This window comes from Aethina tumida, chromosome 5, assembly GCF_024364675.1.
Source record: "Aethina tumida isolate Nest 87 chromosome 5, icAetTumi1.1, whole genome shotgun sequence".
Lineage (NCBI taxonomy): Eukaryota > Metazoa > Arthropoda > Insecta > Coleoptera > Nitidulidae > Aethina > Aethina tumida.
The window spans coordinates 3,580,824-3,596,812 of NC_065439.1; the positions used below are offsets into that span (position 1 = coordinate 3,580,824).

The window sequence follows — 15,989 nt, forward strand, 5'->3', positions numbered from 1 at the left end:
CGTGGGGGTTTCGTAACTTTAATATTTCTTTTCAAAGGCATAATAATGCGAGGAAACTTATTAATTCAAGATTTTGTGCCGTTCAACACTTTGATTTTATACATGCATACTGTGTACTGTATATTGTATAATGTTATTGTGTATACTGTACTCTATATAATGTGTACAGTGTACTGTACTCTATATAATATGTACAGTGTACTGTGACTGTGTTCTGTACTGTGTACTGTGTACTGTGTACTGTATACTGTGTACTATATACTGTGTACTGTATACTGCATACTGTATACTGTATACTGTATACTGTATACTGTATACTGTATACTGTATACTGTATCCTGTATGCTGTATACTGTATACTGTATACTGTATACTGTATACTGTATACTGTATACTGTATACTGTATGCTGTATGCTGTATGCTGTATGCTGTATGCTGTATGCTGTATGCTGTATGCTGTATACTGTATACTGTATACTGTATACTGTATACTGTATACTGTATACTGTATACTGTATACTGTATACTGTATACTGTATACTGTATACTGTAATATAATATACTATAATATATACTTAAATATATTTGTCAGTGAAATACAAACATTAATTAATAAAAATATCATCCTAAAACAGGAGCAGAAAGGAATGAAAATGAATTTTATGTTAAAATACTTCACATGGTGTGAAAAATATTTGTGAAAATGAATTTACACATTTCGATTTACATTAGTTTGGATTTAAAATTGAAAGTCGTCGAAACAGAACAAATAAATTTGTGTGAAAAATGTTCACGTATTTAAATATGGACACAATTAAAATCGTTGGCAATTGTTTAAATTTAAAGTTATGTTTCAATATATTTGATGCTGGTGAAATCCGTTCAACAAAACTGTCATTTTGAATGAAACGATAAACAACTCCTTTTGGCTTTTTGCCGGTGATTCAATTAACCAACTTCTGGAATCAAATTGGGGGGTTTTAAAATAGAACTGTACTATATTTGCCATTTAAACCTTAACCTTAATAATGAAGGTTATTTTATTGGAGGATAGTACAAATAATTAATAATTTTTAAATGTGAAAAGTGTTTTATAATATTTAGGTAATTGAGATTTACAAAAGAAAGTTATTTATTACCATACATAGTGCCTGAAAATATACCTGTTAATTTATTATGTTTCAATTTTTGTTACACCAAACATACACACACAAACTGTTTATAATTATGTTGTTGTTTGTGAACAAACCAACACGTAGAAATTGTAAACACTCACATTACAAATTATTCATTTACCAAATATCATTTTTTATTTAACAAACGATTGTTTCATCTACAAATATTGGGAACATCATTAATGTAAATATCATTATTTTAATTAAAATTTAAACTTAATATTTTCATTAAAAGCTCAGTTTTGTATAATAATTCTCTTTGAATTTTTTTACTGTTGACATTTCATTATTTATTTTTTCGTATAATGTTTTTGTTAAAAATGTTGAAAACTATTTTATTTGAATAAAATAATATTTCTTTTATTTTATGTACCTAGAATTTTATAAATAGAAAAAGTTTTACTTTTTAATTAAGCAGCTTTACATTATGTATGAATAAAAATATTGCAACAAACATAAAATACTCCTTTTACTCCATTTTAATATTGAATTTTTTAATGACATTTAATATTTTATTAATTTTATAATAACAATTATTTCATATTTATTTCAATTTTGAAGATCCAATACATAATAATTATTGAAGATAAATTCATGTTTATTAAAAACTGAATATTCTAATTTTAATTTTGAATCTGATATTGTTTATATAAAGCTAAAGAAATAATAAAAAATGTTACATATTTCTAATCAAATTTAGAGAAAATAACATATGATTTTGAAATTCATATTCGCCTAAATAAATATACGAATTGTATATGTTTTCTATGTTCATCATTGTATATGTTGCATATCTTGTATATCTTGAATATCATTTTATATAATGTCTTGTATGTCATATATCTTGTATATCTTGTATATCTTGTATATCTTGTATATCTTGTATATCTTGTATATCTTGTATATCTTGTATATCTTGTATATCTTGTATATCTTGTATATCTTGTATATCTTGTATATCTTGTATATCTTGTATATCTTGTATATCTTGTATATCTTGTATATCTTGTATATCTTGTATATCTTGTATATCTTGTATATCTTGTATATCTTGTATATCTTGTATATCTTGTATATCTTGTATATCTTGTATATCTTGTATATCTTGTATATCTTGTATATTGAATTTTGGAATGAACTTTTAAATCCTCAGATTAATTAATCATGCTAATAATATTTTTTGTGTTTCAGGTGAGACATACTTTCAAAAACGGTAAGTAAAAAATTGTTTATGATATTAAATCGTGTAAGTTGGATATAAATAGTTAAATGTTTGTTATGAACCCAAAGTGGCGAATCAATTTGAAACGTAATTGGACATAAATTATGTGCAATGGCGCCGCAAACCATAAATCCAACGATGTTCTCCGTAGGAAAATCATTAGGTTGAAAATTAATTATGATGATTCGAGACATCCAAAGCAATTTGTAGCCGTTAGCCGATCCCGGTTATCTGCTGTACGGCCTAAACATGGTACACTTATTAATTCTAATGTTCGGTATTAGACTACAGATAGTGCTACTGATACTGATAACATGATAAATCATCGACGTAACGATCAACTTCGTGGCACGACAAGATCTTTTTAAAATGTGTGTTAAAATTACACGCATTAGCATAATATTCATCTCGGCACCCCTCCCATTATTATTGTAATAAGAACACATCATTTGAACGTCAGATAATAACGTTATCTTTGATGTATAGACACGCGTATTTAGTTTCCCCCGGAATGTACCCCCCCGTAAAGAAAAAAAAAACGCTCCCAGGTCCCATTAAAATGATAAGTTAACTCGAAAATTCGCATTTGATGGTGTTCTTTACACGTTGCCGTGATGAAATAACGATTTCAACGTTCGATCCGTGCATACCAATGAGCCCGGAGATTGAATTTCGGCTTCTGTCCGCGACTAAGGGCTCTTCGTCTATTTATTTATTAATTTTTTTTTTTTCTCTCTAAAGGCAAATTACCATTTTATTATGTTAATGTTTTATGTGCGGATAAAAAAACCCATTTGGCGATAAAATTTTTTTATTCCCAATGACCGGATAATTGTATCGTTGGTGAATTAAAAAAATAATAAAATACTTCAACTTTATAATGTGGCACTTTTTTCGCATCACGCATATGCTGAGTGAAACGCATTTATCGGCCTTTATGCCGACCGCAGGCCGATTAATATTGTTTTAATTAAAACTAAAAACTATAAAGTTGTGTTTAAGTGGGAACTTAAAGGGACGAAGTAAAATTTAAGGGCGCAGTAAATAACATGATTTACGAGTTGGTGACGTACTAAGGTGCTAAAGAAATACCCAAATTAAAATATTTATTAATTGTGAACAGACAAAAAATCATAATTAATAAAAATCCTTCATCTTAAATTAAAATTTTTATTTTTTTAGAAAATATATTTTAACGATTGTTTTATATAAACCGTATTGACTTCAATATATACAATGCAACATACGATATGCAAGATTTACAAGATATACCAGATATACAATGTATACAAGATATACAAGATGTACAAGATATACAAGATATACAAGATATACAAGATATACAAGATATACAAGATATACAAGATATACAAGATATACAAGATATACAAGATATACAAGATATACAAGATATACAAGATATACAAGATATACAAGATATACAAGATATACAAGATATACAAGATATACAAGATATACAAGATATACAAGATATACAAGATATACAAGATAGATATACAAGATGGATATACAAGATATACAAGATATACAAGACGTACAAGATATACAAGAGGTGAGTCATGTTTTTTTTTAATTTTTGTATTTAATTTTTAATCAAAGGGATTTTTAAAATATAAAAATTCACAGTTTTATTAATTTATTTTTAAATTTACAAAATTATTAAAAAAAGTCACATTTTTTAAGTTTATTTCAACTTTCTCGTTTTATTTTTGTCGGCAAAAGTTGATAAATAAAATAACCAAATCACAAACCATTTGGCCACGTTAATAACAAATTCCTTTGTACAATTTTATTGCTTTAGTTGATGAAAAGCAATGGCCCCAAATCAGTCCGTAATGATTCAACCCCTATTGTTGGGGTTTGGACCGATATAAAAAAAGGTTGGAAAAAAAAAATAGTTAAATTCCGCTGTTTCATTTTAAAATTCTCGCATTTGATTCCAGAAGTTTTTTAATTGAATCGCCACAAAAAAAAGGCACAAAAGAGTTGTTTATAGTTTTGTTCAAAATTACATTTTTTTTGTTGAATGGATTTAACTACCGGCTGATATATTGATACGTAACTTTAGTTTAAAACAATCGGCGCCGGGTTTTAATTGAGTCCATATCTAAATACGTGGACATGTTTCACCCTAAACGGTTTATAAATGTAAAACGAAACGTTGCTCAATTTTAATTTAAATAAATCTGATTAGTTGCCTATGGTTTAAATAAATTAAAATAATGTATGTACTACTAGTGGTTTTATTTTAGTGACTGGAAGAGACACTTTATTTATTTATAAGGGGTAATATAATTTTGGACAAGATAAGATGGACTCGGGACTTGGGTCTTGGGGAAAGTTATTGCAAAACACCATCGTATATCCTCAGATGCCGTCCAAGAATATAATAATATACTTAATAAAAACGTAATTCATAATATCAAGTTTCATAAAGCTGCGGAAAGTTGGCGAATATGTAGTCCTAACTTCTAATTTGTGTTGGCGAAATGGACTGAGGGACAACTGAGAAGAATCCGGCTGCACATTTCCGCCTCCACGTTTTTTTAAGGGATGGATTTTATTGGTACTAACAAAGTTATTGATGTCGTCCGACCGCAAATAATTTATAATATTTATTATGTTCTGGAAGAGGCCGTCATTTTTAATGTGTTTCGCCAAAGTAATCACGTATGAGTTGTTAAATTTTTATTAACTAGGTAATTTTTAATTAATTTTTAAAAAATAGTTTTATTTTATATTGATTAATTGATTTTCTACCATACACAAAATGGAATTATACACGAAAATCTACAGAAAATTATATGGATTTGACTTAATGTAACACATGTCGAAACCATTTCAAATACAGTTAAATTTATCGACACTAAATAAATTCACCATGTTGGCACAAAACTTTGAACTAGAATTCATCACATAAATTTAATGTTAATTAGGAAACACCAAACACATAATTCGTGAAAACATTATACGGTAATAGAAATATTTGTTCAGGTTAATAAAGAAAACACGAGGCAATTAAGATGAATTAAGGGTAGGCAAGAAATTAAATTAAGTGTCCATATCTGGAGCGAATAAAAAGAGGAAAAGTTTTATCAACGGCAAAAAGTCAATGAGGCACCGAAAGGTCCTATTGACTTTGTACAGATGGTATACATCAAATATAGTTAAAAAGTTGGCGGGAGTGAGAGAGGAAGAAGTAAAAACAACCCTTATCCATTTATGAAAACGGAGTTTATAGATTTTAATTAAGCCCGCTCCATCTGCAAGCAAAGCAAAGTTGGGAACGGGTCGGATTTCTTGAAACGTGGGGGAAGCAAAAATAATTCAAGTCGGGCATCATTGTGTGTACTTTTTAAGAGAGGCACAGAGTTCCTTTCAAAAACGAAATAACCGATTCCGTTTGTGTGGAGTTCTCCTTCCTTCATTCCTTCAATTGCCCAGTGTGTAACTAACTACAGCAACAGCAATAATCTATTAATTTCCTAACTAAATGTTCTTTGAAGCGTTCCCTTTTATGCTGATGCCATAAATTTCGTATTATAAAGCGACTGCCCAACTGTCAGATCCAATTTCAATGCTAAAAGGTTGATTATTTGAAAAATGTTTAAAATTTTACACTCTGCTACACAAATTTTCACACATGATTTGCCTTTATCTGTGCTCTTATTTATTTCAACATCATATACGTTTTGTGCTTTTGATGTTTTTTTTTTTTTTCGTTTATTAAAAATCGTTGGCTCGTATTTTTAGTTTTTTGGGTCGCAACCACTTTAACCCCTTCAAATTTTAAACATCACCGCTTACCTCACACATTTTTACATTTCAAATAGTTATTTTAACTTTTAATTAACAAAGTAATTTATTAAAATGGTTCACTTCACTTTTACAAACTCTATTCAAAATATTAAATATTTATTTTATATTATATATATTATAAAAATCAATTTGATTCAAAATATATGTTGTATATCTATTTTGTATATCTTGTTTTTCTTGTATATCTTGTATATCTTGTTTATCTTATGTATCTGGTATATCTGGTATTTCTTGTTTATCTTATGTATATCTTATATATCTTTAAAATATATTTTCTAAAAAAATAAAAATTTGATTAACATGGTTTACTTTTACAAATTCTATTCAAAATATTAAATGAATTTAAATTAAATATGAATATTTCTGTTAATTAATTTTAACATATTTTATATATTATTAACTTTAAAAAATTAAATAAACAAGTTGAAGTAATAATCGAAGATTTAGTAATTTTAAGAAAATTTTTACTGAACTCAGCATACACATTTTGTTGGTTAAAGTGCATGATTTAATTCCACAAAGATATTTACTATTAAAAGTAGCCAAATGACCTAATTTGGTAATTAAATTGATTAGTTGATCTGCAGTTGATGTTTCATCTCCTCTAACAGAAGTTTTGGACTGGGGAGTAATGTTGTACTTGGTTATTTACTCAATTTATAAAAACCTAACCTCCTGATTAAAAAGTAATTAATCTAGAACATATTTAGAATTTATAAATATAAATTTATGTCATGATATACAAAACATGTGTGCACATCTTCAATATCAAAGGCAACAGTCCGCTTTAATCAACTAAATTAGACAAGATTTTGCAAATGAGATGAAAACCGTGATGTTCATGTAAAGGGGTGAGCATTATACAAAATCAAAGACCTTGTTTCCGCATGACTGTGTATTACACAGCCTCTTTAGTAATATTCAATTCGTGCAAATTAAACTACATACACATTAAATCAGGGACGGAAGAGACGTTGGAACTGAACATTTTTGGGCAGGATTCAACCCCCCCCCCAAGTCCCGGCGCCCATGCCACTTCGAGAACAATCTTGGAGCCCACCCTTTTCTTATTCACGAATCACATAATGGTCCTCCAATTGTTCGACTTCTAATGGATGCATACTGGAGGCACCCTTGAATCAATTATTGCTCCGCCAGACAGGAAAAACTCGGATCCACCCCCGCCTGCGCCGACATTATTTATTTAAGTTTAATTAATTTGTAACTCTTGCAAATTGCGAAATTAAAAAAGTTCCGAAAAGCTCAATTATTTAATTATCCAAGTTAATATTGATTCCGGGATGATATAATATAAAATTAAGTAAGGTGCATAGTTTAAATCGGAAAGTTTCGTATTTTTTACGTCCGCTAATGGTCCTTTAAAAGCAATTTTTCCCGTTCCAAATTTTTAATAGACCCCATAAATTCCGCCATCCCCGAAAGCTGCACCGAACTTTGTTCCGGACTTTTTTTTTTCAACCCCGGATCCGTTAATAATCACGTGGCGAAGAGTGATGCCTTTGAATATTTTGATTTTATTGGATTAAGTTGACTTTTAAATATCGCCCCGGGGGAGGGTTTATAATTGAATGATTATTTACATAGTTTAAGGACATAATTAGGGACGTCTTTCGGCGCCAATGTCGACGTCAAACCTAAATTATCCTTTCCAATTTTAATGTTAATTTTAGTTTAAATTTATTTACAGTCGTATTTCAGTCGTTTTAAATGGAATAACCAACAGGAATTCATGTGCAGATGAATCAATACCATATAAAAACAACTTCCTCATTTTATTTATATGTTTATTCTTACTATTTGTAGTATAACCATTAATTTAAATTATAAACTATGTGAGTGTACATTCAGGAAATCATTTAATGACAATAAATATCAAATAGAAAAAATTATGATTATACGAATATGAATAATGAATGTGAATAACGAATAACGAATAACGAATAACGAATAATTAATGAATATGAATCATGAATGTGAATAATGTGAATAATGAATATGAATCATGAATGTGAATAATGATTGTGAATAATGAATATGAATGTGAATAATGAATATGAATAACGAATACGAATATGGATGGAAATTAGTAATTATTTATGTTTTTTTGTTAAAATTTTGTTTGATTCACTGAAATTAAACGGTGAAAAGGGAAAATAAATGAATGTGTAAATAAAATTCAATAAAAAAAAAAAGAAAAAAATGAAGAGAAGAGAAAAGGCCAAAGTGGCCGTCGAAACCGAATTGAATTAGAAATAAACAGACCGTGTCTTGGCGGCGTTTCCATAAAAAGCTTAACCGGTGCTTGGGAAATAATAAAATCAAAATAATCCGTACGTCAGTGGTGCAATATTAATAATTTTAATGAGCCAATATAAACCGACCTTTCGTAGAAACCCTAGCCGAAACGGCGAAACGCCGAAACCCAGTAATATCGACCCAGCAGCCCCGCGCCGCGAGGGAAACACAACGAGCGGCACCGGAGAGGGTAGCGGGGGTGGGGGGTGGAGTGGCGAAGGGGGTTGAGGGCGAGCCCACCCCTTCGACCGTAAGTCTGACACCTCGACGGCGAAGTCACGCAGTCCAAAACAAAACACTCCCTATAAGGATTAGAGATTGTCACTTGTTTTCAGATGAGTAGATTCCGCTAACAATAAAGTGCTCGACGACAACTCCGCACCCGAATTTACAAACTTTGAGCGCTTTGAGCGGGCGGACGGGAATTCTTATGGAGCCATGGGCGTCGCGTTAATCCCCGATTTCGATGGGATGTTTCCATTTGTTTCCGCATCAACATCCACTCAAACAAATAAATTATTTTTTCAACACTAGGAAACAATAATTTTTAGTATTATTATGAAAATTAATAAAGAGGAACTGTTTATCTACAGAACATTCCATAAAAGGAGATAAACAGAGATGTATTCTCAGCTCTTTCTTTGACTATCAATTCCAACACTTTTAAACAATAATTTTAAATATTGTTATAAAAATATCTTAAAAGGAACTGTTTATCTACAAAACTTACCATAAAAGGAGATAAACAGGGATGTATTCTCAGCTTTTTCATTGAGTATCAATTCCAACACTTGTAAACAATAATTTTTAATATTGTTATAAAAATATATTAAAAGGAACTGTTTATCTACAGAACATCCCATAAAAGGAGATAAACAGTCATGTATTCTCAGCTCATACCTTGAGTACCAATTCCAACACGTGTAAACAATAATTTTTAATATTGTTATAAAAATATATTAATAGGAACTGATTATCCACAGAACTTCCTATAAAAGGAGATAAACAGTGATGTATTCTCAGCTCTTTCTTTGACTATCAATTCCAACACTTGTTAAATATTGTTATAAAAATATATTAAAAGGAACTGTTTGTCTACAGAACTTCCTATAAAAAGAGATAAACAGTGATGTATTCTCAGCTCTTTCCTTGAGTATCAATTTCAACACTTGTAAACAATAATTTTTAATATTGTTATAAAAATATATTAAAAGGAACTGTTTATCTACAGAACTTCCTATAAAAAGAGATAAACAGTGATGTATTCTCAGCTCTTTCCTTGAGTATCAATTGCAACACTTGTAAACAATAATGTTAAATATTGCTATAAAAATATATTAAAAGGAACTGTTTATCTACAGAACATCCCATAAAAGGAGATAAACAGTCATGTATTCTCAGCTCATACCTTGAGTATCAATTCCAACACGTGTAAACAATTATTTTTAATATTGTTATAAAAATATATTAATAGGAACTGATTATCCACAGAACTTCCTATAAAAGGAGATAAACAGTGATGTATTCTCAGCTCTTTCTTTGACTATCAATTCCAACACTTGTAAACAATAATGTTAAATATTGTTATAAAAATATATTAAAAGGAACTGTTTGTCTACAGAACTTCCTATAAAAAGGGATAAACAGTGATGTATTCTCAGCTCTTTCCTTGAGTATCAATTGCAACACTTGTAAACAATAATTTTTAATATTGTTATCTACAGAACTTCCCATAAAAGGAGATAAACAGAGATGTATTCTCAGCTCTTTCCTTGAGTATCAATTCCAACACTTGTAAACAATAATTTTTAATATTGTTACAAAAATATATTAAAAGAAACTGTTTATCTACAGAACATCCCATAAAAGGAGATAAACAGTGATGTATTCTCAGCTCTTTCCTTGAGTATCAATTGCAACACTTGTAAACAATAATGTTAAATATTGCTATAAAAATATATTAAAAGGAACTGTTTATCTACAGAACATCCCATAAAAGGAGATAAACAGTCATGTATTCTCAGCTCATACCTTGAGTATCAATTCCAACACGTGTAAACAATAATTTTTAATATTGTTATAAAAATATATTAATAGGAACTGATTATCCACAGAACTTCCTATAAAAGGAGATAAACAGTGATGTATTGTCAGCTCTTTCTTTGACTATCAATTCCAACACTTGTAAACAATAATGTTAAATATTGTTATAAAAATATATTAAAAGGAACTGTTTGTCTACAGAACTTCCTATAAAAAGGGATAAACAGTGATGTATTCTCAGCTCTTTCCTTGAGTATCAATTGCAACACTTCTAAACAATAATTTTTAATATTGTTATAAAAATATATTAAAAGGAACTGTTTATCTACAGAACTTCCTATAAAAAGAGATAAACAGTGATGTATTCTCAGCTCATACCTTGAGTATCAATTCCAACACGTGTAAACAATTATTTTTAATATTGTTATAAAAATATATTAATAGGAACTGATTATCCACAGAACTTCCTATAAAAGGAGATAAACAGTGATGTATTCTCAGCTCTTTCTTTGACTATCAATTCCAACACTTGTAAACAATAATGTTAAATATTGTTATAAAAATATATTAAAAGGAACTGTTTGTCTACAGAACTTCCTATAAAAAGGGATAAACAGTGATGTATTCTCAGTTCTTTTCTTGAGTATCAATTGCAACACTTGTAAACAATAATTTTTAATATAGTTATAAAAATACTTTAAAAGAAACTGTTTATCTACAGAACATCCCATAAAAGGAAATAAACAGTGATGTATTCTCAACTCTTTCCTTGAGTATCAATTGCAACACTTGTAAACAATAATTTTTAATATAGTTATAAAAATATATTAAAAGAAACTGTTTATCTACAGAACTTCCCATAAAAGGAGATAAACAGTGATGTATTCTCAGCTCTTTCCTTGAATATCAATTGCAACACTTGTAAACAATAATTTTTAATATAGTTATAAAAATATATTAAAAGAAACTGTTTATCTACAGAACTTCCCATAAAAGGAGATAAACAGTGGTGTATTCTCAGCTCTTTACTTGAGTATCAATTCCAACACTTGTAAATAATAATGTTAAATATTGCTATAAAAATATATTAAAAGGAACTGTTTATCTACAAAACATCCCATAAAAGGAGATAAACAGTGACGTATTCTCAGCTCATACCTTGAGTATCAATTCCAACACTTGTAAACAATAATTTTTAATATTGTTACAAAAATATATTAAAAGGAACTGTTTATCTACAGAACATCCCATAAAAGGAGATAAACAGTGATGTGTTCTAAGCTGTTTCCAAATGCAGGAACTCCAACTGATATAAACAAAAACATTTTTAATATTATTACGAAATTATGTCTATTAAAATTGTTTAATATATGTTTATGAGATCCTTAGAATAAATCAAATAGTGGGGAGTTTCCAACCCCCTTAACGAACACCAACTCCAACCCCGACAAGTAGTTTTATTATTAAAACAGAAATATACAGATGAGACTTAATCATAGGACATATATAATGAAAAGGGATAAACAAAAAATAATATTTCACGAACAAGTTTATTTTTCATAAAACATTAATTAGTAATTTAAAATTTAACCCAATTAATAAACAACTTTTTCCCATATACACACACGCATTGAGTTCTAACCCACTTCGGCAGCAGTAAGTTTAATTAATTTGCAACTTTTGCGCATTTCAAAATTAAACAAAAAAAAAGCACACACAAATAAAATAAAAGTTCTGAACGAAAGTTCTCTTCATTGAGCCCAGATATGATTATTAAAATTAAGTTTTTACGTTCAACTATTAATATCAGTCCGGATTCCATCGTTGGGTTTCGTAGTTTGTGGACTTTTGATTTAATTAATTGAAACTTTCTCGTTTTCTGGAGGCGATCCTTTTCAACTTTTATATTCCTAATTAAATGTATAAATAAGTTTGTTTTTAAAGCCCATTTTCGTCAGTTGCTTTTTGGATTATTTCATTTTGTTTATATTAATTAAAAGTACCTTTCTGTAAAAATTCATTCTAAATTAAAAAGTGAACTAATATGGAAACATTTTCATTATTATTATTATTATTATAATGTCAATATTATCATTATTAACATGAGTATCATCATTGTCATCATTATCGTTATTATTTTTTCAGTTAAATTGTCTTTATTAATATTAAATTATCAATTGAATTAGTTAATCTCCTAAATAAAATCATTTAGATTTAGAACTTTAGTGGTTGCGGTTGATTTACTCTAACACCCCCATGAAAATTAATTATTTTCCATGCGAAAATTTATGGAAATATAAATCGTAACAAAACAATTCCCTAATTAATACCTGGGAACCTTTGTCAATATTTGTTATTCAGGTTCAGATAGCGTGCGTAAAGGAATTTACAAAATTTTAAGGGTCTTATTGATCAAATTTACTTTCGATGTCCTTCCCATGGCCCAGGCTTATTAAAATTTCAATTTAACAACGGCACTAAATGGCTTATTTGTAGTTCGGTTGTCAAACGAATGGTAATTTAGGGAAATTGCATAATTATTTATGTATTTCTTTCACACACACACACACACAAGTTGGGCCCTATTTCTTGGGGGCGAGATATAATCTAAAACCAATTTACAAATGGGAATGTATTTCTGTTTGCTTTTTTTCCGATAACTTCGTAATTTAAACGAACACATTTATATGGAACCAAACAATAAAAAAAAGTAATTGCAAAAGTCATAAAAAGTTTGTGTTGCGAATTTAATCGGATTTTCTTTCGAGAAAAGTTGATAGATTAGGTAATTTTATTCCGGCGTTGGCGGAATCCAATTCGGTGTTGGGTAAGAGAGCGACTTTTTAACAGTCACATCGTACAGGTTTTAATTACTCCGCACTAACGATGCAAATATTCATCTACACAATCTTTTTCACTCTTTCAAGTAATAATTTCATCGACCTTATTTATAATTTAATCAATTTCTTGGCGAGATATCAAATGTTTTATAATAATTTAAAATAAATAATGTGTATGATAATATGGTGATAATAATCATATGGATAATAATAATTATAATGATAATGATGATAATTATATTATCATGTTGATAATTATGTTGATAATGATAATAACGATAATTATGATAATTCTGTTGTTAATGGAAATAATAATCATGATAATACAAATGATAATGGTAATATTAATCATGTTAATAATAATGATGATAATTATGTTGACAATGATAATAATAATTATATTAATTTTAGTACTGTTGATATGTTATTAACGATAGTTAAGATAATGGTGTTAATGGAAATAATAATAATAATGATAATCACGTTCATAATGGTAATAAAAACAATGTTAATAATAATGATGATAATTGTTGACAATAATATTAATAATTGTTATAATAATGATAGTACTGTTAAAAATGATAATAACGATAATTATGATAAATCTGTTGTTAATAGTAATAATAATCTTGAGAATAATAATGGTAATCATGTTGATTGTGGTAATAATAACCATGTTAATAATGCTGATGATAATTATGTTGATAATAATAAAAATAATTATTATAATAATGATAGTATTGTTAATAATAACGATAATTATGATAATCCAGTTGTTAATTGTTATAATAATGATGATAATAGTAATGATAATTATGTTGATAATAGTAATAATAACAGTTATAATAATAATTATGATATTGTTGATAATGATAATGATGATAATTATGTTGATAATGGTAATAATAATAAATATACAGTTATTGACATTTTTTAAATTTAAATTTGAGGAACTATATTTTCTTCAGGATAAATTTCTATTATTGGATGTGCTTTAACTTCATCCAAATTTTAGAACACCTTGTACACGTATTTCCAACTTATGTACATACATTTATAATTGAATTAAATCAAAGTAATGACGGCTCTTTTTTGAATATTCAGTACAGCATCGACTCATTAAAATTATAATGCCACTTTAAAATTAAATAAATCCTTTGAAATAATTCTCCAAACTACATTCCAGTAAAGTTATTAGTTAATACCATTTGATTAATTTTCCGTACGAAACGTAATTTATTAAATTCGTTTTATTAAAACTGACTCTGATGCTAATAAATTTATTATTGATTTTCTGCTGTTTTCCCTGCCGTTTGTTTTAAATTATTTACATAATATTATCATTTATTGCAATTACTAAATAAATTTATTAATAAGCCAGGACCTTTTTAAGCCAATCAATTCGGAACAACGTTTAATCAAATATTCGTAATATTTTAACGCGAACCGAAAACATGTTCACATGTAATTTAAAATGTGGCATTAACATTGGGCGGTGCATTAAAGTTGGGGCGCAGAACGTTGACAATGGGGGGGAAAAGTTTCTGTTGATAACGCAGCTTTCTTCTAAGTGGTTATCCAGAACGTGGGATAACTTAAAGTGCCCGAAATATAAAGTTTGGCTTTTACATAAATTTGTTCACCTACATACATCATGTTGATTATTTTACTTTATACGTTGCCAACCTTTAAAATATGTAAATTATTTTATTATAATCGAATTTATTTATTAAAAATTAAATATTAATTGAATTATTTATTGAAATCTTGGTTTGGTGGTTATGTTTCAAATTTATTTAAATATTTATAATATTGTTAAATTAAAATTAAATACAATTTTAATTATCGTGAATCAATAAACTGAAAACTTCGTTAGTCAATTTGAATTATCCATTATTCAGTGTCCATTGCTCATTATCCATTATCCATTATCTATTATCAATTATCCATTATCCATTATCCATTATCCATTATCCATTATCCATTATCCATTATCCATTATCCATTATCCATTATCCATTATCCATTATCCATTATCCATTATCCATTATCCATTATCCATTATCCATTATCCATTATCCATTATCCATTATCCATTATCCATTATTCATTATCCATTATCCATTATCCATTATCCATTATCCATTATCCATTATCCATTATCCATTATCCATTGTCCATTGTCCATTGTCCATTGTCCATTGTCCATTGTCCATTATCCATTGTCCATTATTCATTCATAGTGTTTCGTTATTTATTAACCATTTTCCATTATATATTTACTATTATCCATTAACCATTATTTATTTTTTACTATTAACCATTAACACCAATTTTTGACAAATTGTGATGGAACTGAAATAATAGTTGTAATCAATGATTCGCAGCTACATCGTAAACCGGCCGTTTTTAATTCATTAAGCTGATTTACGTTAAGTGGACCGGATCCCCAATAAATCAGACAAATAAAACAGAACCGACAGAAATTAAGCCACAAACAGACCGGGACTCGGGTTCCCAGATAATGCTCATAAACGAACAGATTATTGAGT

At 28.4% G+C, this 15,989-nt stretch overlaps 2 protein-coding genes across 2 annotated transcripts in view; one reads left to right on the plus strand and one right to left on the minus strand.

Annotated features, from left to right (window-relative positions):
• Positions 1 to 15,989, minus strand: part of LOC109604502 (uncharacterized) — a 203,173-nt gene that overhangs the window by 126,786 nt on the left and 60,398 nt on the right. The window lies entirely within an intron of this gene.
• The window catches only part of LOC109598768 (elongation of very long chain fatty acids protein AAEL008004), a 114,570-nt gene continuing 100,949 nt past the window's right edge, over positions 2,369 to 15,989 (plus strand). Inside the window, exon 1 of the mRNA XM_049967179.1 lies at positions 2,369 to 2,389. The gene's annotated coding sequence lies outside the window, so the exon portion shown is untranslated. The remainder of the gene's footprint in view (positions 2,390 to 15,989) is intronic.